The 25,213-nt window shown below is 34.1% G+C and overlaps 1 protein-coding gene across 2 annotated transcripts in view; it reads left to right on the forward strand.

Moving 5' to 3' along the window:
- Nucleotides 1-5,529: 5,529 nt before the first annotated feature.
- LOC118203029 (uncharacterized) overlaps nucleotides 5,530-25,213 on the forward strand; it is a 137,574-nt gene continuing 117,890 nt past the window's right edge. The window contains exon 1 of one of the 2 annotated variants that reach the window (XM_085808982.1): nucleotides 5,530-5,754. The gene's annotated coding sequence lies outside the window, so the exon portion shown is untranslated. The remainder of the gene's footprint in view (nucleotides 5,755-25,213) is intronic. The other variant, XM_085808979.1, reaches the window with a different exon arrangement.

A 25,213-nucleotide genomic window follows, 5' to 3' on the forward strand; every position in this document is an offset into this window, starting at 1 on the left:
AAAAATTAGTGGATGAAGCAATGGGGAATTCGGATATGGCCCCCTCAAAACTAAAATTTTACTAGGGCAAAAAGAAGGTAAGGTCGATTCTAAAAAGGAAGATAAGGTATTGAAAATAAAACATTCTCCTTCTGGTGAACCAGAAGTAAAGGTGGGGAAAACTTTTAAATAAGTTTGAAGGCCCCGTTTAATCTATAGAATCAGGGAAACAGTTGTGTATTTAAACGTAAATAAAAGTGAATCCCTAAGAAAGACTGTAGATCAAGTAAACAAAATATTTTGAGCGAACTAATAAGCCGTTTATAAAAGAAGTATTACAATATTCAGCGGTCTTTAACCACTCTGCCATTGATTGGTGGGAAGCATCCTGTTGAAAGTCGGCAAAAGCAGACCTGACAGCAAAGGCAAAAATGATAAGGTAAGTTGGCTAAAAACACATCAAACCCTACAAATGTAGTGAAACTTCTTAATCAACCACTTCCCTAAGATTACACCTCTGGAAGTGACCATTATTTCTTAAAAAATACTTAATTAAAATGCTGAGCACCACTTATAGTCATCTCAAGATTGTCTGAAATTACGGATTCAGAAAGTTGTCACTGTATATTTGTTTAATTAACAGTAAATAAAACTATAATTGTTCATTTTCTATGTCCTCGAATGTTTGATTCGGGTCTTTATCAGAAAACTCTTGTATTTTATCGCTTTCAAGCTCTTTCCGTTCTCTTGAACGTACTTTGTCATTAATACCAGTTTCGACAGTAAATACCTTCTTAAATTTATAAAGCTCGTTAAAATAAATCGACTTGCAGTAACTTTCATTTATTTGCAATCGCATTTGCATTTTGCATTTGCATTTTACATTTGCATTTTGCAAGCACCCAGTAAAAGAAGAAAATTTTTGTGGTTATTAGAGAAATGTAATGAAACTTCTCTAAGGCGACCACCTACGGATAAAGTAATTTGGAGCTCCTGTGGAGATATTCATGTTAGAAAAATGGTGTCCAATACTAATTTTATTTGTGCTCTCAGAAATAAATATAATTTTTAGCGATCGCTATCTTAAAAAAAATATATATCGGCAGGTTTCACTGTAGTTACTTAATGTTTCGTAATGAATAGCCTTAAAACAAACTACGGGTGTTACTAATATCATTGGGCAACAGAAAAACTTTGTCGTAGGTTAGTTTAGAAAAGATCGTGTTCTGAAGGAGTAAGTTAAAATAGAAAGACCTGAATAATGCAAACTTCGAGAATGATAAATGAAATAATATATTTAAAGAATTTATTGGCTTTTAACTTCAATACTATAACTCACCAGAATATAATGATCTTCGATATCGCATATTGTAACGGCTTAAGCATTCTCTCGCTGATAATTCTCAGTCTTTTACTCTACCTTTAGTAATTTTCTTCAGCCTATCTCCACAAGTCTAACAGAAACAAAAGTGAACTTGTTTTAAAATCTCGTTTGGGTTTCAGAAGTCAAAAGAAGTCACTGAATCTTAAAAGATCACACAAAAATTTCATAGATTTATAGCAAATCTATGTATGCAGCACCATTCAAATAGAATGGCTGTTAGATCACTAAAGGAATTAAAACTTCAGTTATTGACTGAAAACTTGGTCACGCCCGTTTCGTTTTTCCAGGTAGTCATCATGTCTTTCTAACAATTATTTTACAAGGTGAAAAAAATTATTTCATGCACTCTTCATAAAATTCTGTCACTTGAGATTTCAATCAGTTCACGCCCAGCATTTTCTACGCATCATTTTATCAAGCCGTAGTAAACTAGTTCTTTAGATAGAAGAAGACGTAGAAATTACCATGTGCATTATCAGAGATATAAGCGAGACCATCAGAAATTTCCCATGGCATTAGCTGAATAGACATTAGTGTAGCTGAACGGACAGTATTGAACAATCGTGTATGTGCGGAAATTCTTCTGGAAAGTAATTTCTGATGTTTGCACTCACGTTCGTCCTTTCTGAAAGACTTATCTCAATAATGAATATATTTTATGGTACAACTATGATGGGACCGCTGTACCCTGTCTCATAAGTCCATCCAAAAGGGCATTTTTTTTTTGCTTCCAGAAAACAACAACTACGATCTTCCGTGCTAGAGTGATTTCCGTAAATTTTACGCTTTCGGTTACTTTGAAAGGCGCCCCTGCATAAATTTTCGAATATACCTTATTAATGACATAATTTTAAATTGCTCGTTGTATGGAACAAAAGAAATGTCATTGGAATCGGAAGAATATACTTTTTTCCTGAGTGCATAAGCGACATAAGATCCAAGAACCTGGCTAGATGTTGTCTGCAATTTCCTTAACATTTTAGTTAACAATTCTTCCTTAACATTTTAGTTAAGGAAGACCAAACAGATATTTATAATGAGAACTACACATTTTTCTATCGGCAAAGAAACAAGATATTGTTTTAGCATTTATAATTAACCTTCATACACTTTCAGGTAACTAGACTAACTGCAAAGGGTTTTGGTATTTCTATTCTAAGCATCTTGACTATTAATCACTGTTCCTCAGAAAGTTCTTCACAGAGACATCCCTCCTTTAAATACATTGTTCTCTCGGAATTTGTCTTAATTTGTTAAATAATGATCACAGCTCAACAGTAATTTTAAGAAACGTCTTACAGTTACTGTCCAGATACTCTTACGGACGCAAAACGTAACTGAGTTACCAGATTTTGCTAATGAATTAAAGTTCTGTAGAGCTGTACGATCGTACTCTCTTTGGTAACATAAGCTCTGCTGGATCGTACCAAAGAATCTGGAGACTTCTCCCACAGACGTAAACAGTACCATCAAAGAGAAGGGTAAAAATAACCGTTTATTATTCGTCAAATTCTGAACAGAAAAGGCACGTACTTCGTGCTTACGATAACACCGAGAACTTGCGGTGGAACTTAAGAATCGTTACACAATTAATTCAAAAGGTGAGTGTAATACTGGACTAACAATTTAAGTTAGGCTGATTTAACAACCTAACCGGCGTGATACTTATTAAATGGCCAAAAAGTGTATCAGCAACTCCGAGTAACCTCAAGGACAGACTCGTACGTACGCTGGCTAGCGAAAACACTCTCTGAATAAACTACAAGATTCACCCGTTTAAATACTCACTTCCCTTAACTTTAAATTTGCACCCTGGAGAGAAAATGCGAGGTTCAGGAAAGGTACCAAAACTTAAAATAATTTTTAAGCAAAATAAGGGAAACCCTATAGAGTCATTAGGTATTTTTGAAGGAGACGTGAAAAATGTGCGGTGCCCTCGCCGGGAATCCAAACCTGGAGAAGGAAAATACCTTATACTTATATTAACCCATATTGCAGCAAATTACCAACAGCTGTCTAACAGTATTAGAGAAAAGCTGCAAAGAGAATTTGGAAGGCATTTCTTTTAATGTGTTAGTGGAATTGCCAATTTGTTAGTGGAATTGCCAGTTTGTACATACTAGTCAGTGCAGTCTTAGCAGGACACAGCTTTGCGAAGCTAAAACTGGTAAGAAGTTATTAACGATGTTCAGTGAACGACGGAAGATTAGTTGCTGCTGTTACCAATCTCACTTGTATGACAGTGGTCAGCATAACCCCACGACATTCATCTTGGCATGCTGTCAAATGCGTCTGTCGCTGGCAAGAGACTTGAGCACCATATAGATAGCAGCTTGACTTTAGCTCAATTTCGCCCCAGTTTTGAGGGCTAGCACCCAGGGGGGACGGGTCCAAAGGTCTCTCATCTCTCTTCCCCTACCATCAGCCTCTCGAAAGGACTTTCGGCTTACCCCATATTTAGAGTGCTTCCATGGCGCACAGACACCATACAATTACAAATATCCCTAACTTCTTCGGGATTCGAACTCGGGCCCTTTTCGGTACGGCAGTCAGAGTCACTAACCACTATCCCGGTAGGCCGGCAGTTACTAAGATTAGATATTTTTATACCCAGCAGCAGAATTTCAGATTGCAATTACGGTATTTATCGCTTAGAAAACAAAAAATTAGAAAATTTAAATGAGCAGTTTAGAAAAAAAGTACCCGAAGAAGAAAAATCTAAGTTTATGTAGCACGATTATTAAGACAGAAGACAAATTTCATGCAAAATAATCAAACCCAGTTTTAAAATATATAAGACTTTTAGGCTAAGATTTAACATATCCTTATAAAATCAAGATAAGTTTGGTAAAATTGTGCTGCAAATATAGTAAATTGGAGTTAGCTCTTTTCTCTGGGTATTTTAAAATTCTGCATACTAAAATTAGTAAACGTTTTTTCCTAATTTCGAATTAAGTAAAAATATGCTAGACAATTTTAGATTTGTTTTTCTGAAATCATGAGGCATTTAAGTTAATATGCACAAGAATTGCATAAGAGTTTTTATACATTTGTAATTTACTTATTTGGGTAAAATGAAGTTATTTTGAAAATTCTTAATATACAAAAAATATTTCATTAGTACCTATAAATTTATATTTTTGGAGAAAATATATCGTATTGATAGAATTTATAATAGCCTTAAATCAGAACAAGCAGTAAAAAATAAAATTTAAAAGGAATCCCACAGCTGGAATTTTAAATAAGAACCCATAAGGAGGGTTCACGTGAGCACCTTCCGCAAGGGGCCTTAAAATTCCTTAAACTGGTTCTGCACGTGCATAGCCTTTTTCAGATATATTTCGAAGTAAGTTATATTCAGGCTGGTTCTAAAATGACAAAATGTGTAGTGGGGTGAATTTTTTTTAATTAGAAAGTACCTTACATATCTTTTTATTTATTTCGATGCAAAAATTTTCAATACCTTCACATATTACATGTCATATATAATATGTGTGTGTGTGATTTTGGCAAAGCCTCGAGGGCTATATGCCTAAGAGGAGGGATGCCTTCGTGGAGGACTTTCTAAGGGAAACTGGCTCGTATACACGTTACACATAAACTACGAAAACGCCCATGCAGCCAGCCCGTTTGCGGGATTTGAACCTCGGACCGAACTGCCAGTGTTCAGCGACTTTACCGCTCGGCCGCTGGTGGGCCATATATAATATGAAATCCCATGTAAATATTCTTATTTTCGAAAAGATCTCTTGATGCAACACAGAGACAAGTTATATTTGTAATTGATGCGGCTAATGATGATCAACAAACTTTCTTGTTCACGAACAGAGACACATAATGAAAGAAAAATACCAGATAAACTTCGCTAAATTTTTCTGCACTGGGCAAGTAATCTTCAGCATAGAAAACTCATTTAAAAGCATTTGATCGGTAATCGTGCTTTGATGCAACAAACTCCAGGTAGAAAATGTGTGGAGGGTATTAGGCATTGTTTGGACGAAGAATCACACGAGAGTCAAACTAGCTGACAAGACAATAGGAGCTCAGCAACTGTGTTGATTTACCGCCTGCGAAAATAACAGCGAGGATGAAGTGGGAAAAATAAATATACGCAATTCGTCGATTGGAGAGTCAATAGCAAGTCTAAAACCAACGAATGGAAATTTTTTTTTTTTTATTCAGAACCTCTTCTATTCTTTCATATCACACTGCAAAGCTGACTTGCTGTTTCTTCAAATGCTCAAGGAACATGGAATAATACAATCTATATAAGTAATTTCCGGTTATGCCAACCTATTTGTTTTCGATAAGTGTTGTAAGAGAGGAAGGTAAGCTACAACCCATGCAGGAATTTTTATTGAGGCTTTGTAAAAGAGAATTCATCATTTTGGGTAAGTAACTCTGATTTTTCATACCTGTTTCTTATTGATTCTTAATCATTCTGGTGCCGATTCTGAGACTTCCCTTTATAGATCTTCTATATTAAGATTTTAATGTCTTAGTAACAAATAATAAATGTTTAAGTTCAGTTTATGGCCAATTGTAACAGACATTATTAGCATTAGTTTTTTGGAGATTTTTAAAAGCAGCAGTCAAATATAAGACTTCCGCTTTGTACGCAAAATCTCACACGATCTGTTAAGCATTAAACTGTTTTTGAAAACATACGAAATTGTAAATTTAATTTTAATTAATAGCGGAATTGGTAAAATTCTATATCACTCAGCATACAATAAGTTTAAAGTTCTTGAAGCTATGGTTTGGTTACTCAGTTATGGCAAGATTTGCAAGACTTGTTCCGCTGAAGCCTGAGTGCTACAAATAGATTTGTATGATATTTTCATCACAAATTCTAAGTATTGTGCTGTAGCACGATTATTAAGACACAAGATAAATTTTATGCAGACTAATTAAACCCAGTTGTGGGTAACTCAGACCACTGAAGCCTAAGTGCTACAAATGGATTTGTAAGATATTTTCATTTTTATTGATCTCTTATTAATTTGCTTTGTTATCTCCTATGATTCACTTTAGTGTGCTCACTCTAGAACTGAATAAATAAAAGATTAAAATATAATACTTAAGTAGAATTTGTGAGGAGTTTTATTAAATTGTGCTTAATAGTAACGATAATAGATTAATGAGTAGTCTCATTATGTCTGACACGCATAAACTGATACGAATTTAAGTTGTGGCTGGTAAGAAGGAAATAAGATTAACCCAGAAATTTACTTAACTTGACCAAGTTTCATTCAAATCATGGTGTTTTAGAAGAAAGTACTCAGTGGCAGAATAAAACTAGGCGTGTCTCTCAGGTCATAAAAGAAGTTCTGCAGAGTCGTAGCTAGGGTTTTCAGCGCCCAGGGACAACTGATGATTTCGCGCCCCCTACTGCTTGCCAAGGATGGGAAACATTTAATTCTAAAATGTCTTAACATCAGTTTGGCGCCCCTTGGATTCTGCGCCCGGGGACAGATGCCCCCCTTGCCCCCCTCTAGCTACGCCCCTGAATTTCTGCTATTACGTAAAATAATTTTATGAAGATATATCTCTTGCATTATCAGACTTCAAGTTAAGTAACTTCCTCTTCATTTCAAGTTTGTGTAATTCATGTTAAGTTGATTAAAGATTTTGGTCGTATGTTTTCAACTTATGTAAAGCTTGAAAGTAATACTGAAACTAGCAAGCCTTTAAGCATTTCGATTTGGCAATCAGAAAAAAAAAATGACTATGTGAGAATTCACACATGAAATTAATGCTCGATTTTGTAATCAAATATTTATGTCGTCTAAAGAAATCTTTTGAACCGAAGAAGACAAATTCATGTTCGATTGTTTGCGAATTCAAGCCAACATCTTCGTTGCTTCGTAACTTAATGAAGTATAAATCTCTCTTCTCTAATTTATTGTCCTGATAACTGCACCAAGAGGCAATTATATTCCTTTTCATTTATGTTACTCCAATTAATCAACATTGAAGTTGTAAACTGGGTAAATTTTACATGTCTTTCTGTTAAGAGAAGACATGCATCTCGACTTCTAACGAATCATATTTGTTTTGCACTTTTGTTATTACACAAACTCGATAATTTATCAGGATCAAATTTTAAATTATGAAAACTTCGCATGACTCATTATTAAAATTTTTATTATTCGTTCTTTATTAAAATAAGACTTTCGCGGAACCAAGTGATTACTAATTTTTGCATTTTCGGTACTTACATATTATCCCATCGATTATAAAAGTTGGCTACCATCGAAACTTGAAAACTGGTGAAGATACCTCCAAATTTGTGTCAATCGTCCCTGCGGAATTCTGAACAAACTGACGCCTCTTTATTTTATTAAACAATCAGTATTCGAGACACTTCATATCTTCGCTTCGTGAAAGCGCTTTCGTCGATTTCTACTATTTCCTCAGGTTCTCCGCTCTTACCCGAACTCTCTTTAGAGAGCTATGGGTACAAACTTCTCACAGATTAATTGTTCCAATATACACTGGTGTGCAAAAATTAAGGACGAAGTCGAAAAATTAGCATATCAGCTGAACGAAGAGGCAGAGCGGACAGAAAGACCAATCAGGAGATTAAGTAAGGTGATGTACGGTATCACATGCGCAGATATGCAGGTAGACGTAATGGGGGAGTGTCTGAGTAGTATAAAGCATGTTGTCGGTGTAAGATCAGTATTTCTGGCAGAGATTACACGCCGTATAGCAGTTAAAATCACACCGAGTTGCTGCCTCAGCGAGAAATAGTGAATAATCAATCTGTTAGACGACATCTGGATGCTTTTACCCGGGGTCGAATCATTGGGAAGTTGGAGGAAGGCCGCAGTGTGACAAGTGTGGCTGCAGAGTTCGGAATTGCTCACAGCATCGTTTCACGACTTTGGAGACAATTTCAAACTACAGGAACAGCTATCCGGGGGTTTAGTAGTGGTCGTCCACGAGGAACCACACCCGCAGATGATCGGTATATTGCCTTACAGGCCAGAAGAAACAGGCGGCAGACAGCGGGAGAAATCGCTAGACACACGACACAGGCGACTGGACGACCGATATCGCGTTTTACCGTGGCCAGAAGATTGCACGGTGGTGGTCTGTTTGCACGACGCCCTGTACCTCTAACGCCTGCCCATCGGAGAAGGCGTTCTCTGTGGTGCAGGGAACACCGGAATTGGAGAGACAATGAATGCGGACGAGTACTCTTTACAGATGAGAGCAGATTCAGTCTGAGTAGCGATTCTCATCGCATACTCATCTGGAGAGAGCGGGGAAGCCGCAATCATCCCTCGAACATCATTGAAGGGGATAGGTAAGGAGGTGGCGTTGTTCTCGTTTGGGGAGGCATCATGCTTGGTAGTCGTACAGATCTTCACATCTTCGACGCAGGTTCAGTCAACGGGACCCGTTATTGTAACGAGATTCTTCTTCCATATGTGCGTCTTTTTAGAGGAGCTATGGGTCCGCAGTTGCTTTTCATGGACGACAATGCACCATGTCATCGCACAGTAGCTGCCGAACAGCTTTTAGAGAGTGAGGATATTGAACGTATGGATTGGCCGGCACGATCTCCAGATCTCAATCCCATCGAGCATGTATGGGATTTTCTAGGCAGACGCTTGGCAGCTCGTACCTTACCACCAGTAACGATTCCGGAGCTTCGATTGGCGCTGCAAGACGAATGGGCAGCAATGCCTCAACAACTCACTGACACCCTCATTCTCAGCATGGGCAGACGCTGTGAAACCTGCCTAGCAGTCAGGGGAGATCATATCCCCTATTAAAGACCGGATGTTTCTTGCTGGACACCCATCACAGGGATGTTTCGGCCTTCAATCGCATTGCGCTCCATGCTACGTTTTCAATAAAGTTTCTTTTTATCCCTCTGATTTCTCTTTTAGTAAGTGTTGCTTACATTACTCATGTCCTTACGTATTGGGGATCTTACGGTATTAAATGTGTTGATTTGGAAAGCTTGTGTACAAAGTTATATTGAAAAAACCGTCTCGTCCTTAATTTTTGCACACCGTATTACCGTTTCGTTGGCCCTATGCTGCTGATCATATCGTGTCCGTTAATATGCAAATTTTGGTTGGTAGGATCCCATAACTTTGAAAATAGTCCTCTGCTTTCTGCCTGTAGAAGGCATGTCCCAAATTTTAATCAACTTTTCAAAGTGGAAAAAAATTACAGCAACAACAGTTAATTTATATCCTTGTTCATAACAACAAAAGGATGTTTATCGAGAATCTGTCCTTAATCTTGAAATCCTTGTGGTCTAGTGGCCGAAACCGCTACACAAACCTCGGTTTGTGATGCAGGGTTGAAATGAACTTCAAATTCAAGTTCTAACAATAACATGAATTTAATGAAATAAAAACATTAACAGTTGCGATTCTTGACAGTATGGGACTTGAATACATTTAGTCCCGTAATTTCAGAATTTGTGTTACAGGAAAAGTGCTCTATCGCATTATATACGAGGAATGATCGTGCTTAGCAGGCCAACATGCCCATAGCTCTAAACAGGAAAGTTTTATTTCTTCTCAGGAAACCACCTTACATATCTCCCTGTGTTTACTTGCGGTGAACTCCCAGGGGGGGGAGATTCTTTCATTCATACCTAACAAAGTGTCCATCTCTTGACCCTGATGAAAAGACTTCTTTTACCTCTTTGTCCACTGGAGCGACCTTCGAGGCTGCAACCGGAATCGTTAACAAAGGCACCGGATTTCACAAGGGATATGAAAACTCTTGCACTCTGAAATCACTCATCCTAGACAAAGAACCTTTATGTCACCTTATCACATCCTATATTACTCTTAATTCACATAAAAAATATCTACGAATAAAATACCCCTTATAAGTAAAAAAGGATTTGGAGTGTATGATTTTTTAATGTAATTTAATTCAAGAAATATTGGCTTTTTAAGGATATGTGTTTAATTTTAGAAACCTGAATTGTGCATTATAACATATTTTTAATCGAATGGGTGGATACTTACTAGTTACAAAATAATTGTATTTTGAATTTTATGCACTTTCGTCTGATGGCCTCTATTCCATAGGAAAGCAGCTGCCAGATTTTCTATGCTTCCCACCCCTCAGAAATGTGTAATCACTAATCGCACCCTCTGCTGGCGTGTTCGCCGAGTAGTACATGGTAAACAGATAACTAGTCACTCGTCATCATCGCTGTAGGATACGAACCATTCTCTGACGCCATCTTTTAAAATTCCATCTTATATCCTAGGCTGGGAGATCATATTATAGAACATGTCCCGCACACTCTTAGCAGCCAGTGTATTTAAGGCGTAAAGTATAAGCAACGAATTGAGCTTAACTAAATAAACTGTAGTTAGACAAAGGCTACACAGACAGAAAACGCCCAAGTTGGCTCCGACCTAGTATCGGCGTGACAAACCTAATGACACGAATAACGCAACGCGCAGATAAACTGCTGTTAAGAGAATAAACTGGTAACGTGGCCTCCAGTAGGCAGAACACGTTTTGATTATACAATCTAAAACGTTCCTTTAAATGCTATATCTTTCTACCTCATTTGAACATGCGAGAACTAGAAATTAACATTCTGGCAGGAAAACGGAAAGATAGAAAGACAGAAAAGCTATTTAACATTAAATAACTGGTTAATAAAAATAAATGAATTCTCTACAATGTAATATAATACTACTGTTCTTGAAAAACAGAGCACCTAGTAGGAATGTAACTACAAATTTTATTTTTTCGGGGTATGTTAAGTAGGCAATACAGAACAAATGGCTAGCATTTCAAAGTCATTAACTCATTGATTACAAAGCTAAGAATCAGATGATAGGTCGAAACGTATCCGTATGTAAACTAGCCTTGATTCATTTCTAAGTACATCGTAGCTGGATAAGCATTTTAGTCATTTAGTCAGCAGCAATAAGGGTGCCTGTATGCTGTGTATCGCAGGTTAGGTTAATCGATTGAAGCAAAGAAACTCGACAGCTATTTGCCAAACGAGAGGGAGGACTTATTAAGGGAAACTGACTGGTATACACGTTAAACAGGGGAAAAAATAAAAAATGTCTATACAGTCTTTGAACCCGGGGTAGGGCTACAAGAGTTTAGCGTCTTTACAGATCGGCCGCTGGTGAGCTCTGAGTAAGGTAATCACAATGGCGATTTTGACAGAAGACATATAATTGGCATAAGAGAATTCAGTGCTGCTTTTTTTTTCCCGTGATATTTTCAGTCTAGGGAGCAAAGTATTCCTGAGGCTAGAAAGAGTATGCAGAGACTGGTTCGGAAAGAGCATAGGCCATGCAAAGAATATTTCGGAAGTCGCACGCAGACAATATCGAAAGAATATTGTGGCTAACCGTTCTGAATGATCAATGCAAAAACATATTTCTCGGTCCCCATTCCGCTTGATTGTTTTTGACTGATGATAATTTTAGTCTGAGCTAGTTTAATAATTGAGCCATATAAATAGGTACTTATAGTGTACCAAGGTGGAAAACGAATAATAAAATTTTTTTTGAAAGAAAAATTACGAAGTGTCGCTCCGTTATTCCGTTTTCTGTTTCTTGATTTTTAGGTCAACAAAGACTAAAACTTGGAGCTTCATTGCTGGCATCGGTTGTTGATTTTTAATCTAGGTTTGCTGCATTAAGAGATCAAATTTTCCATTCATCAGGGCTGCACAGGGAGCAAATAAATAAATGTATCGAGAAAAGAAGCATATCATGTAAAACACAGAATTAAAAGGAAATATTTGAAATATAGGGTTAAAGACCTAGATTAGCAGACTTAATACAAAATTTTGGTTTTGAATTGAAGTTTGCATCATTTAAGGGTTCTTTATCATAATTATTATTATTTACTACTTTAAGAAGTGAATAAATGACTTTTTTAAGTTACAGACTAATAGACGAATAGGTAAAAGTATAAAAAGAATAATATGACACCATACTTTATTTAGCTCACAAATATAAATTATTAAAAAAATTGCAAAATAAATAAACAAACAAATAAATAAAATAAATATGAGCCTTTCTTAAACGTAAAAAATACATTGTCCAACTTTAAACATACATTTGTATCGGAAATTTCATAAATAGACTGTTCGAATATATAATTTTTTGTAAAAGGTATATTTGCTGGGATAGTATCCTTCCCTGTAATTCCTCTTTGTAATTTCTTCTCTTTGTAATTTCCTGCCCATGTAATTCCTCTTTGTAATTTCTTCATAGAATGATGATATTTCTACTTCCCGTCAACTGTCAATGAATACAACTTAACGTAAAAGTCACCATAAATGAGTAATAAAAATTCGAGATTTATTAAAATTAGCATCTTGCTATTTCTTTTTTGCAAAACCATTTATTACTTCCTTAGGCATCGCTCATTCTGTCAAATATCTGAACTTCAATGTATAACAGTGACAAACTTCAGTGAAATGAAATATATGGCTGATTAAAATTAAACTTTTTTATGTATTCCGAGTGAATAAAACGGTTGAATACAAGATCGTTCGACCCAAGTTCGATCTAAAGGAAACGGGCTGGTTGCATAGCTGGTTTCCTTGGTTTCCTCATGTATAACTTGAATATTAGCCAATTTTCCATTGTAAATCCTCCATGAGAGCATCCATAATCTATCCGTTGTCTTTGGAAGACAACCCTCGTTCGCTTTGCCTCATTCAAAGAACTCACCTTTTTATGCATTTCTTGCTCAGATTATTTTACTAAACATTTAGTTGACTAGTTCTTAAGCAACCTATAACTAAGTAAGACTGGGTTGGATTGGGTTTTTTTATTACACATACGAAGGCACATTACATCTTAAGGGAATAAATATTGTCGTGAAGCAGTTTCTAAGGGAAACTGGCTGGTATCGACTTCACACATGAAGAAAACACGAAAACTTCCGTACATCGGAAGCTGAAGGTTGAGTAAGAAAAGTTGTTGAAAGTTCTCAGGAATCGGGGATCCTTTATCCGATTACCGAGAACAAAAATATTTGCATACTTTGATGTTTGTTCTCGTATTAAGCTAATTTATCTAAAAAAATTATTTTCGAGTATTTCTCTTATGGAAGTTGAGACCTTGAAAGCATGCAGAGTATTAATTTTCGAGTTTTATCGCAAGACATGGGAAGAAATACATTTATTTAAATTTGTTTACTGTATAACAAAGGGTGCTCGAAAAGGTTTCTGCAGAGTAATTTCTTCAAATATTGATGTTAACGTATGTATCCGGTTATAAAATGCCTAAGAATGTACACAATTTTGCAGAAACATCTTCTGCCCGTTGATTGAGAAGATTGTGTATGTAGCAAAATATAGCATTTTATACAACCTCCGACGAGTAAAATATCCAATTGATAATTTTTTTTATCCTACGCCCGTCTGGGCTCGGAATCCATTGGAGGGAAATGTTTTCTCTAGAATTCCGAAGTTCAAAAAGGCCTTGCTCTACAAGTGGGGATATGTGCATTTTCATTGTATTTTGAATTCACAAGCGACAATACAGCAGCCTGAGAATCAACCAGAAACACAATATTGGTATCAGGACTGTCTTTCAATTTATCAATTACCAATGATATTGCCGCTATCTCTCCATCAAAATTTCTTACCGGATAGCTAATACTGAAAGGACTTAAATATGTTCCAGCACCGGCGGTTTTTATAGCGCCTTCTTGCCGAACCATCAGTATACTCATGGAGCCACTCATCAGGAGGGTATCTACTATATATAATAGACATAGCAGCACTTTTTAATTCACTTTGTAAGGAGAGCTGTTTATTTACATTCCAAACAAGATCCAGGTGGCCCTCCAACATGGTTTGATCTATAACGGGATTTAATTCCTGACGAGAAACCTGGTGATTAATTGTAGGAATATTATAGTATTATAAAGGTCGTACACAGTAGAAAGGAAGAAATTGTGGGTTTTTAATCTTTCATTTGCTGGTCTGTAACAATTTAGAAAGTTATTTTTTTTCGTAAGATTTTTTCAACGAGGTTTATGGTCCCCCTTTGGCACCTTTCACTTAACGGTTATAGTTCAGTCCGGAGTTCCATAGCAACTATGTGGGTTGATTTAGCGCCATCAGTTATCAATCGCAATATGTTATTTTGGAATAGGTCAAGCTTGTTTTTAACAGAGTCTGAGGCGGTTATCAAAGGCTCGTTTCCATGTTCAACAACAGAACGGACATAACTTTTATAGGCTGCACACAAGACATCTTGGGTTGAGCCCCAAGTGACACTAGCTAAACGTTTCAATAGTCTTGATCTGGCATATCCGTTATCAATGGCTGTTAACATGTTTCGTCTAAGTTAATTTTGGGTTTAAGTGAATATCCAAGTAGACAGTATCAAAAGTTCTGTTCAAGTCTTTGTCATTAAACTGAAGTTGGATGCCGTGATGTTTTATACTGAAGGAAAACAATTGAAAAGTGGTTTTATCAATATATACGATCATACTATTATCATAAGTCCAGGTGTTAAGAACATTTAAAGCCTGTTGTAGGACGCTCTCCAGTAAAGTCAGATCCTGTAGCACTCATCACCACATATCATCAGCAAACAGTAAAACATTTACGCCTGGGACAGAGCTGGAAATAGTGCCTATTAAATCATTGATCATTATATTAAAAAGAATCGGGCTGAGAACAGTGCCTTGGGGTAAACCCTGTTTGCTTTACCCTGATAAGATAGTCAATATATTTTAACTAATTAAATATAATGCACCATACCTTTTTCGTAAAATTACAATTTCGTTCTTATAATACTTCTTTCATTTACTCACTTAGTAGATGACGGTACTGATTTAGAACGCAGAGACTAAATAATTTTTTGGTTCACCTTTTTTACTACTGTCGGCAAAATAAAGCACATGTGTGGAATCAGTTATTTTCCGTACGAGAAAAAGAACACGTGAACCCTTTTTTTTTTAGAATTATAATTAACAGCGGAAAATTATGTCTCCCCTTTTCCTACCCCTGTGGGCTATCTCATTTAAACAGAACTGCTTCCAATTAATTCAAATTATAATAGCTGATTGCTATACCAGTAACTTGAAATAAATTTAGACTTCCAAAGATTACACGGACTGGGAATCCCCCAATTCTATTCCCTCAGGCAAATTTCTACGTCGAAATTATTTCATAAGTTAATAACAATTCATTATTTGTAAACGTTTCTTCAAAAAAGCGCAAAATTTCAGAGAGGTATGAACGTAGTCGATTTTTTTAGCTTTTAAATTAGTATATACAGCTGTAGCTATGATAAGAACTTTGACTATATTATTCATCATATTTTGAATTTGTATTAAATATGCGTATATTAATCACCTCGAAACGTCAGTTTACGTTATTTATCAATTAATACCTAAAAGCCAATGGCATAAAAATTGCATATACATAACTGCTCCAATTATCTTCCTCGATATGCTTCAGTAAAATGTTTTTATGTGCAAAGGCATTTTAAATTCTAAAAATGCATTAGATTAGTTAAAAATTAATTAAACAAAATCTAAGATTCGAAAATAGTTAAGCTACCTTATTTTAACTTGACATGAAATTCTTAGAAGACATGCAGAAGTTCTCCAACAAAGTAGTTAGGACAGGGAGGTTATTTGACTGGTTGGAGATACATTTAATTTAGGGACAGGGTAGTGATTAAATTTTACTCAAAAAAAAAAAAAAAAAAAAAAAAAAAAATCCCTAGAAATTTTAAACTTTCAGAAAAGTTTGACAGAGTCATGAGGTTATTTTGAAGCAGGAGACATGAAAAATGAGCAATACCTTTGCCGGGACTCGAATACATTTACCCCCATTTTCAGAACTTACATTTCTTTCAGAAAACATCTGTCATTATAATCAGTAATTTTAAAATAGAAAATTTTGATTTCAGATTAATATTAACCATGCAATCAGTTAATTATTAAATGAAATTATCTAATGAAATCATAAAAATTAACCAAGCTAAAGGAACTATGCTGATTTCTTCTAAATCATCTCATGTATGCCAAAATTCTAAAGCTATGAAAATATAGCAGGAACATGAATTATTCATTATTTCAAAAAAATAATATATTAGGATTTTTTAAGGAAAACCTGCATTGTTTACCTAAATAGCTGAATGTTGAAACTTTCACTTTTCTCTAATTTTGGAAGAGGATATATGCGTAGCTTATAAGAAAGGCACGTTGGAATTATTAGTGCAGTCGATACTTGTTATAACATGACCGATATAGAAAGCCCCCATTAGCGTATTAAAGCAATTTTTGCTATTATGGTAACACATTATGATTTTTTTTTGTTGTTGTTGGATGCGAAAGTTGATATAAGAAGCGTCTTAGGTATAATACAAAATTATAAAAATATATTTGCTCATTATCTTATCGTATCGAATAACATTATGTTATCGTTAAAAAATGGCCTTTCATTTTAGTCAAAAAACTTGGGTATATGCTTAAAATTAAATATATTTAAATAAGCTTTGAAATTACTCTGCATCACAAAATTTCTTTCATCAACTATTCTAAGTGGAAAAAACTGCACAAAACTAACTAATCGGCTATTCTGATAATTGGCGTGGGGGAGGGAGAGTAGAAATTTGAAAGGGAGAAATGTTCAAAACTCTGCCATTGAAATATAAAGCAAATAAGAAAGGATGGATGACTACGGACATTTCTACAGAATGGGCTAAAAAAATAGACAAAAAATATGAAGAGACAAAAATGTAAAATTTTAACTATTTATGGATCAGTGTCCCATCTATCCTGAAACGACAAATTTCTTGCAAAATGTGAAACTTGTTTTCTTCCCAGCAAATTGCACTAATGTAATACCTTTAGATCTGGGTGTCATAAAGAAGTTTAAAATAATCTACAGGCAAAAGTTTGTTCAAATAGCCCTTCAAAATATAACTACAGGAAATATACAGAACAATTTAAATATTCGTGAAACTATGACTATCATTTCCTTTTCCTGAAGCCAAGTAAAACTACTAATAATAAAAATTGCTTCATTAAAGAGGGATTTTCGAACCCAAAGCCAAATAAAAACGTTGACGATGAAAATGATGATGAAACCGTGATTATGGATGAAAACGATTGTAAACTTTTCGTATTAGAACTAAAATCGAGAAATACGTAAACTGTGATGCCAATATAATGACATCAGACTTATACTCAGTTGAAGAATAGATTGAAAATATTTTACCAGATGAACATTTAAGTAGCTGGGATGAAGAATTAAACCCATCTTCTTTTCAAAATGTTATCTACTGCACTGACACTATCAGAAATGTCTTTGTGTGTAAAGTAAAAACACGCACAAGTAACAAATCATTTCAAAAGTGAATTCGATTCATAGCTCTTTGCTTAATATTCAGAACCACGTCAGACGACAATTAAAGATTTTTTATTAGAAAAAGGTAAAATTTGATTTAAAATGTTCTTGGGGGAAAAAGTTTATAAGTATTTTTTATCTCATTTCTGCTTACATTCGGGGTGTAACTGGATGCATACTCAACGTGTATTCGAGAGGCTCAGTGTTCGAGTCCCAGCAAGGGCATTACACATTTTTCACGTCTTCTGCTTTAAAGAGACCTAATGACTCTGCAGTGGCGCTCGAACTAAAAGGTGGTGGAAAATTATCCATCACTACCAGGATTAGGCGATTGTGTCCCCTCATCTCCGGTCGCCCTTTAGAAGTGGAAGTATATAAGGTATTTTCTCCCTCTTTTCCCCATGCCTTCGGGGTGTAATTGGAAGCATACTCAAAGCATATTCCAGAGGTCCAGGTTTCGAGTCCCATTGCACATTTTTTTGTCTTCAGCTTCAAAATTCCTAATGACCCTATAGGGGTTCCTTATTTAAGATGGTAAATCAAATAAAGGTATGACTTTCTTTTATCCATTTTATGTAACTACGTACAGAAATTTGCATTCTTATGATTTTAAAAATATTAAATTTGTACTAATATAATTTTTAAAATGTTAATTATGTAAAACTATTTTAATTGCTTAATTGTTCAAGGTATTAATATTAATTAAATCTTTATTTAAAATATCAATTTTAAATTTGTTTGAACATGGTTAATATTTTAAACAAATTGATAGTGCGATAATAAAATTGCGTCCCTAGTAGATTAGTAATATAAAATTGTGCAGCTAATATATATTTGTTTACCATCATAAATTAAAATTTCTTTTATACATATTTCTCATTTACATGTCATTTGTGAATGGTCCCTTAACGTATAAACGGTGCTCCATCGCATTTTATTTAACTTTATTACAGTCCTCATGAATAACTATCTCATTTAAAAACTTTTGGGGAAGAGGCGTCAATCGAAGCATACATGCTTTCTGTCAGATTTAATGCCATGTGCTTAGCTATTAGACGGAAGGTCATAACCCCCATATTTATATTGAATGTAAAGTTTCAGAATGTATACAAAGTATTTCTTTCTCAAAGATAATTTTCTAAATAGGAAAGAGCTTTGCAAAAATCAGAAGAGGAATTAAAACCAAATCCAAGCCTTTGATTTCAGAAGTATATTTTCTTTGTCTTCAGCTCTCTAAAATTCCGATCTCAAGCACAAGATATTTCAGGGGATTTAAAGAATACTGTGAAACTGTAATATAATTTAAGAACTGCATCTAGGGAAATAAAATACAGGCCATTCTGATTTTCAACACAGTTCTTAAGTATCTCAGAATATGGAATAGCCTTGAGAATATTGATTTGTTTAAAAGGAATTTCTTCTTGGAATTTTTTTTTCGCAATTTAGAAAACGTCCATCATCGAGCGAGCAGAGAAAGAGATGAGATGAATTATGCAAGATGTCTTTCAGAGTGCGAACATTTCCGTCGATCTGGAAAGAAAATAGTAAGCATTATTATGGAAAAAAGATTGGGTAAGAAATGGAAAGAGGACATATTTCTTATACCTCAGATTCCATTAATATTTAATCCTTAAGAAATGAAGTGTGAGAAGAGATTCTTTTTACCCACTTTATTGCATCCTATAAACATATTTATGATAGATAATATTGAATATAAATTTTATCATCGCAACTTCCACTTTTTCCTTTCTTGAAGTCTAAAATGTCTTAATTAAAGTCTAAACGTCTACATTTTAATCGCAGTATATACTTCATTCATAAATCTAGTATCTTAGTGGTAAGGAGAATCATTGTATATTCATTAATTGCAAACATTTGTAAAGAATTTGACATTATATTGAATATGTGAAGAGAAGAAATTGAACCTCGGACCGAACTACCAGTGTTCAGCGTCTTACCGCTCGGCCGCTGGTGGGCTCTTACGATATAAAAGAAACCATAGATTATTTATTTAACGTTATATTAACAAAATTATATTACACACGATCATAAAACTTACAGGATCTCAAGCAGATTTGTTTGTATACTTCCTAAAAGAAAGCAGGTTCCTTTTGTCCTCTTATAGTATTCTTTTACTTTATAAAATTTCGGTATTTCGAGAGTTAATTTCTTCTTTCTAAAACTTTTATTTTTAACTTTCCATATAGTAGCCTCTTATCTGCTCTACATTTGAGAAGCAAAAAAAAATAACGTAATTAAAAACATTATTCTTTTTTTAAAATGCATTGTAATCTTAACCTTTATATGGGGAACATTTGTGCGCTACTGGTATAGCCGGATCTTGCATACTATTAAAATAAAATTATATATATGTTACAAGAAGTGTTCAGATGTAAATGAACTATTTTCAGAAGTGATTAATAATTTTATTTAGTATAAAATGTGCGCAATAATTTCTACATAAATTCTTAAGCTACCAAGATGTACATGATGTTCACCAGGTAAATAAAGAAAAGTGTTGAATAAAATGTGATACTCTAGAGTTCGTACCATACTAGTTTAAGATTAAAACTGCAAGTCAGAGGGAATTTTAAAACGCTCATATTGAAATAAATTTCATGGAGAGTATAATTTAAAAATTATGAGTTATTAAAAATGACTAGCAAACTAATAAATATCGTCTAATTAATAAATCTACGATGGCATGTTTACAAAATAAAACGAAATATTCTGAAATGTTTCAAAAGAATTATTCCAAGAAGATATTTCGGTGATATATTTTAACTTTTATCATCTTCAGTTGCTATCTTCCTGTTGCCAGTTGCCGAAAGAGAATACTTCTTAGGATTTCTCAGCATAAGTTCGATACGAAATTGTTTTTCTCTAACAACCAGAGAGTTGCAGAAGAAAAGCGATGTTGTAAAAGGCAAAAATACAAGAAATACAATTCTTTACTTAAGGTACGTTTTCGTGTTAAACAAAAATGTACTTTTTCTTTGAGCAGCTGTTTGGACTGAAAATCGAAATCGGAATATCACTTGCTATATTCTTACTCTTATAGACGTAATCCTACAAAACTATACGTAACACATTTCCTCGTTTTAATATTGTTCCGCGAAAGAGAATTCATTAAGATAAAGAGGGAAAATACAATATGACGCTCTTTTTATTGCTTTAAGTAGATCTTGTATTTTATTTTTGCTTACATATAATCAGCGGTTTGGGGAAGAACTTATATTTTAGGAAATGTACTTTTGCTTCTTAGCTACACTGCTTATGACACAGAATCTGAGTAATAGTGACTTAACAAACCATCGTTACTTACATTAGTAATCCGGTGGGCTAGTCTTCAGAATTTTTGACGATGATGTTGCATTGCATATATTATTTCTGTTTGGTCGTGTATTTATCATAACGCCCTTGCTTTTAGTTTCTTTTTAGGTTTTTATTTTGCTTAGGTCTAACATCCCTTCATTAATTTTGGAATCATTTTGACATGAGATTATAAATTAGTTTGGAGACTCGGAAACACTCAGAAATTTCTCGAATGTAAATTACTAATAATTATTTCCTTTTCTACCAATTCCTTTTCTACCAAAACTTTCATAGGTGGGCTTTACTTTCATGAAGCTATGAAACATGATTATATCTCACCTCATAAATTTGTTTTTCCTACATTTTGATGTAAAGGAGTGAAGTTGAGTCTTTCCATTTTTCGCTTCATGTCACGTTTGTTATGTTACGTTACGTTTCGCTACAGTACCAGGACATTTATCATGCACGTAGCCAGGCAAGTTTTGCTATTTTCAAAGGCATAAGACCTTTGATCATTCAAGCAGCCTCGCAAAGTACAATTTTTCTGAAGCAGTGTTTCTCAACTTTTTGACTAACGCGTACCACCTAAACAAAAATTGAAAACCTTTTGTACCACCACTACAAAACACTACTACCACCACCACTCTTGAACATAGCTTATATTGCATAAATTTACGAGTGTTAGAGAAAAACTAAATCAGAATGTTGGGGTTTTAATTTTTGTATTTAATAGTTAAAAATACTTTGCTTCTTTGCGTATCACCTATTTTCTCTTGCGTACCACTGGTTGAAAGCCCCTGGTCTGAAGTATTACCATTTGACGTTATAACAACTTTAATTTATTTCTGACATTAAAGTTACGCATTTCCTAACTAAAAGTGTCATTTATACAAGTAATATACTTATTTCTTTAATCATTTATACCTTTATTTTGTTATTTAATACTGACTTTGGTTGTCGTTATTTCAAATGCAGCTAATTCATGTGATTTTTGACACACCTGACAATAACCTACTGACAATTTTAATAAGCTGATGATTGTTATGAACATTTGTACCTCAGTTATAGTTCATAAAAAATGTTTCTGAAGCCATAAATTACATACACTTATTCAGATTAATTGTTTGCATGCAATCTAACATGAGTTTTTATGTGTGGGTGTAATAAAACTTTTTGTTATTTATCCTTAAATTTCGCGAAATGAAAAATTTAAGTATCATTTAAAGTTAGTTATTGAAGTGATGCACAATCACGAGGGATATACATAAGGGACAGGATGCCTTTGTTCAGGACTTTTTAAGGGGAACTGGCTCGTATTCAATATGCACCGGTGGGAACCACAAAACTGAATATCATTCGCACCTGAAGAAGTTTTATGGCACGTAGGATCTTAATATAGTACGAAAAACATCTGCAATATTTCTTGCAGTTTGATAAATATAAGAAGCAAATTACCTTTAACTTTGTACGCTTAGGTTGATTGAATTGATCCAGCTGCATACGGTAGTTTGCAGCTGGAACAAGGAGATAATTTCGATTGTCTCTAGAGAGGCACTGAACCTTTCAATATCAATCAACCAAACAAAGGTTGAATTTTGCCAATTATTAAAGCAAATTCTTTGAGCTTAATTTCGATTTCAATTCTTCGTTTTTCATAAAGAGGTGTAAATATACTTCCAAACTTCGAAAATGATAATTTTAGCTAATGTCTAATCAAGGTTTGAGTTGAAAATTCTTGAATCGTAAGAAAAATTGCAAAATGGTTAGAAAAGATCTCATCGTGGGGTGTAGTGATTAAATAAAATCCTTCTAATGATAAAGATCGTACTGGCATTAAAAATAAAAAAAATATTAGATTTTTAAAGAATTTTAAGAATTACGAATTTCTAATATTCGGATTTTTATTTATCGCTTCGCTTATCACTTCACACTTGGATGTAATTTAAAGCAGTCACAGCTACTAATCCTTTTCTGCCAAATTATTTCTGCGAATTTTATCGTTTGGAATAAACTCTGCAGTACCTCTTCCTCTTACCTTTGTGTCACATATGGAGATAAGGAGGCAGTTAAAGTTAATTTTAAATTGAGGACGAAATTAATTCAAGCTCATTATGCTTGGGTATTATTAAAGTACGGGAAGTTGTAATTATATTATCCTGTTATCAAGAGACATAAAAAATATATGAAAATACAATTATCAGTTTTCTGCTGTTTTTCTGAGTTAAAACTGTTTCTCCCTTTCTTTAATTTTTCAACATTTTTATTTTATTTTATTTTACTTTGTTTGGATGAAAGGTAAATATTAGTGTTCGAGAAAATTTTGAAATCATGTCTCCTTTCTTAGTTATTATTCACTTAATACCATTTCAAACTTGCAAAAATACAGCTGTAATAGTTTAAAAGTTAATTTTACATTGAAATTATTGTCCTGTTATCAACCACAACATATCGCTGACAAACTCGTTTGAGGCATGCCCGGAACACACTGCAGTTCTGCCTTTCGATTTCTCCACGAATTGCGTAAAATGGCATGCGGTAATAGTAGCCTATTAAAGAATATCGGAGCTGGGAAATTTTGCTTTATATCTGCTTTGCTTTATAAGATTGCTGCCTACCCACGTTAAGTTGAACGCCGTGATACTTTTCTGCAAAGGCGGAAAAAGCCTAAAATAGTCAAAAATTTGTTTCTGAGGTAGGAATTTTTTCCCAAAGTTACGTTGTCAAATAAACTTTAATTTTTGTTTCACAATATAGTTTTGTGTCTTATAGACTCATGTTTGATTTTTTAAACTGTGTTTACGCAATATTTTGAGAATAAAATCTTGAATGGCAGAGTTTCTTAAAAATTTCATGACGTGGGATTCATATTATCAATTTTGTGAAAGTTCAGTGGCCAAAAATATTTTTTATCATTTTTTAAAAAATACCTGCCAGAAACGAAATTGTAATTAAAATAATTAGTATATATCTAAACAAGCACTATATTTTATGGCTTCAAGATTGAAATTTAAATTTATGAACCAGTCCGTTTCTGGAAAGGTAATCGGCGTCATTATATGTGATCAAGATTTCCAAGTATGTGAACGGCATTTTGATATAAAACATTGTATAACACGTATTTTCCTTATTTAGCAGTACGATTTGATCTATGGAAAAGAATAGCTGGAAGACAAAATTGTCTATTGGTTCCGACAGACAACAGAGGCGATTCAGAGAAATGAAATTTTCTCTTTTTCCAGGAGTTTGGCAAAACCCGTACATAGTTCAATTTAGCTTAGAGTTTTTATTTGAATTGTGGAGCAGGTTTTCCTTGTTTCACATTTTTTGCTTTAATTCTAATGTAAGGTACTATTAAAATTCGTTAAAAATCAAAAATAATTTTAATTATGGTACTATATGTAATCCCAAATAAACTGATTGAGTTTTTTAACAGTTTTTTACAAAGCAGAGTACATATATTTTAATCAATATTTGCAAAATCAAACATAGATAACTTAGAATAGCTTCGGACATTTTGCGCTTAAATTATTCAAATGTTATATAATATAACATCTTTAAATGAAGCTACTTACCTTGACGAAACTTAATTGATGAATTAGTTCTAAAGATATTTGAATGGTTTAATGTAATAGCAACCATTGACTCTAACTCAACCGCTGACTGTAATAAGAGTTACACATATTCTCTTTCTCGTTTTAGGAATTATGAAAGAAGTTACCTGTGGTTCAATTAATATAAACGTCTTAAATTTACTTTTAGTGCATAACTCATCATATACTCTATTTATGCACATTTATAAAGACTAGTATAGAAAAATACGCCAAGTACAAACAAAATTTTTACTAGGAATTAATTCAGCTAATACAATATTTTACCTTGCGATCACTGCTAACATTTCAGCCTAGTCACATGTACAGATCGTCCCCTAATCAATGTTACTACATTTGAGGAGTAATAGGTGCTATCACTGTGATAAGAAAATCGATCATAGTTTTTTCAAACATAGCTTCATGATGAAGATACAAACTTTGAAGGTATTGTGACATCACTTCAGCCTTTTCTGGTTCACTGTGAAGTGTTAAGAAATTACATGTTAGTTTTCTGTTTGTTTTCTGCAGATTCCATTGAAATTAACTGCTGAATGTTGCCTCATATATTTTGTTATCATTTTAAAACGAATT

This window comes from Stegodyphus dumicola, chromosome X2 (genome assembly GCF_044657685.1).
Source record: "Stegodyphus dumicola isolate Sdum_Otavi_A_Nest chromosome X2, ASM4465768v1".
Classification (NCBI taxonomy): domain Eukaryota; kingdom Metazoa; phylum Arthropoda; class Arachnida; order Araneae; family Eresidae; genus Stegodyphus; species Stegodyphus dumicola.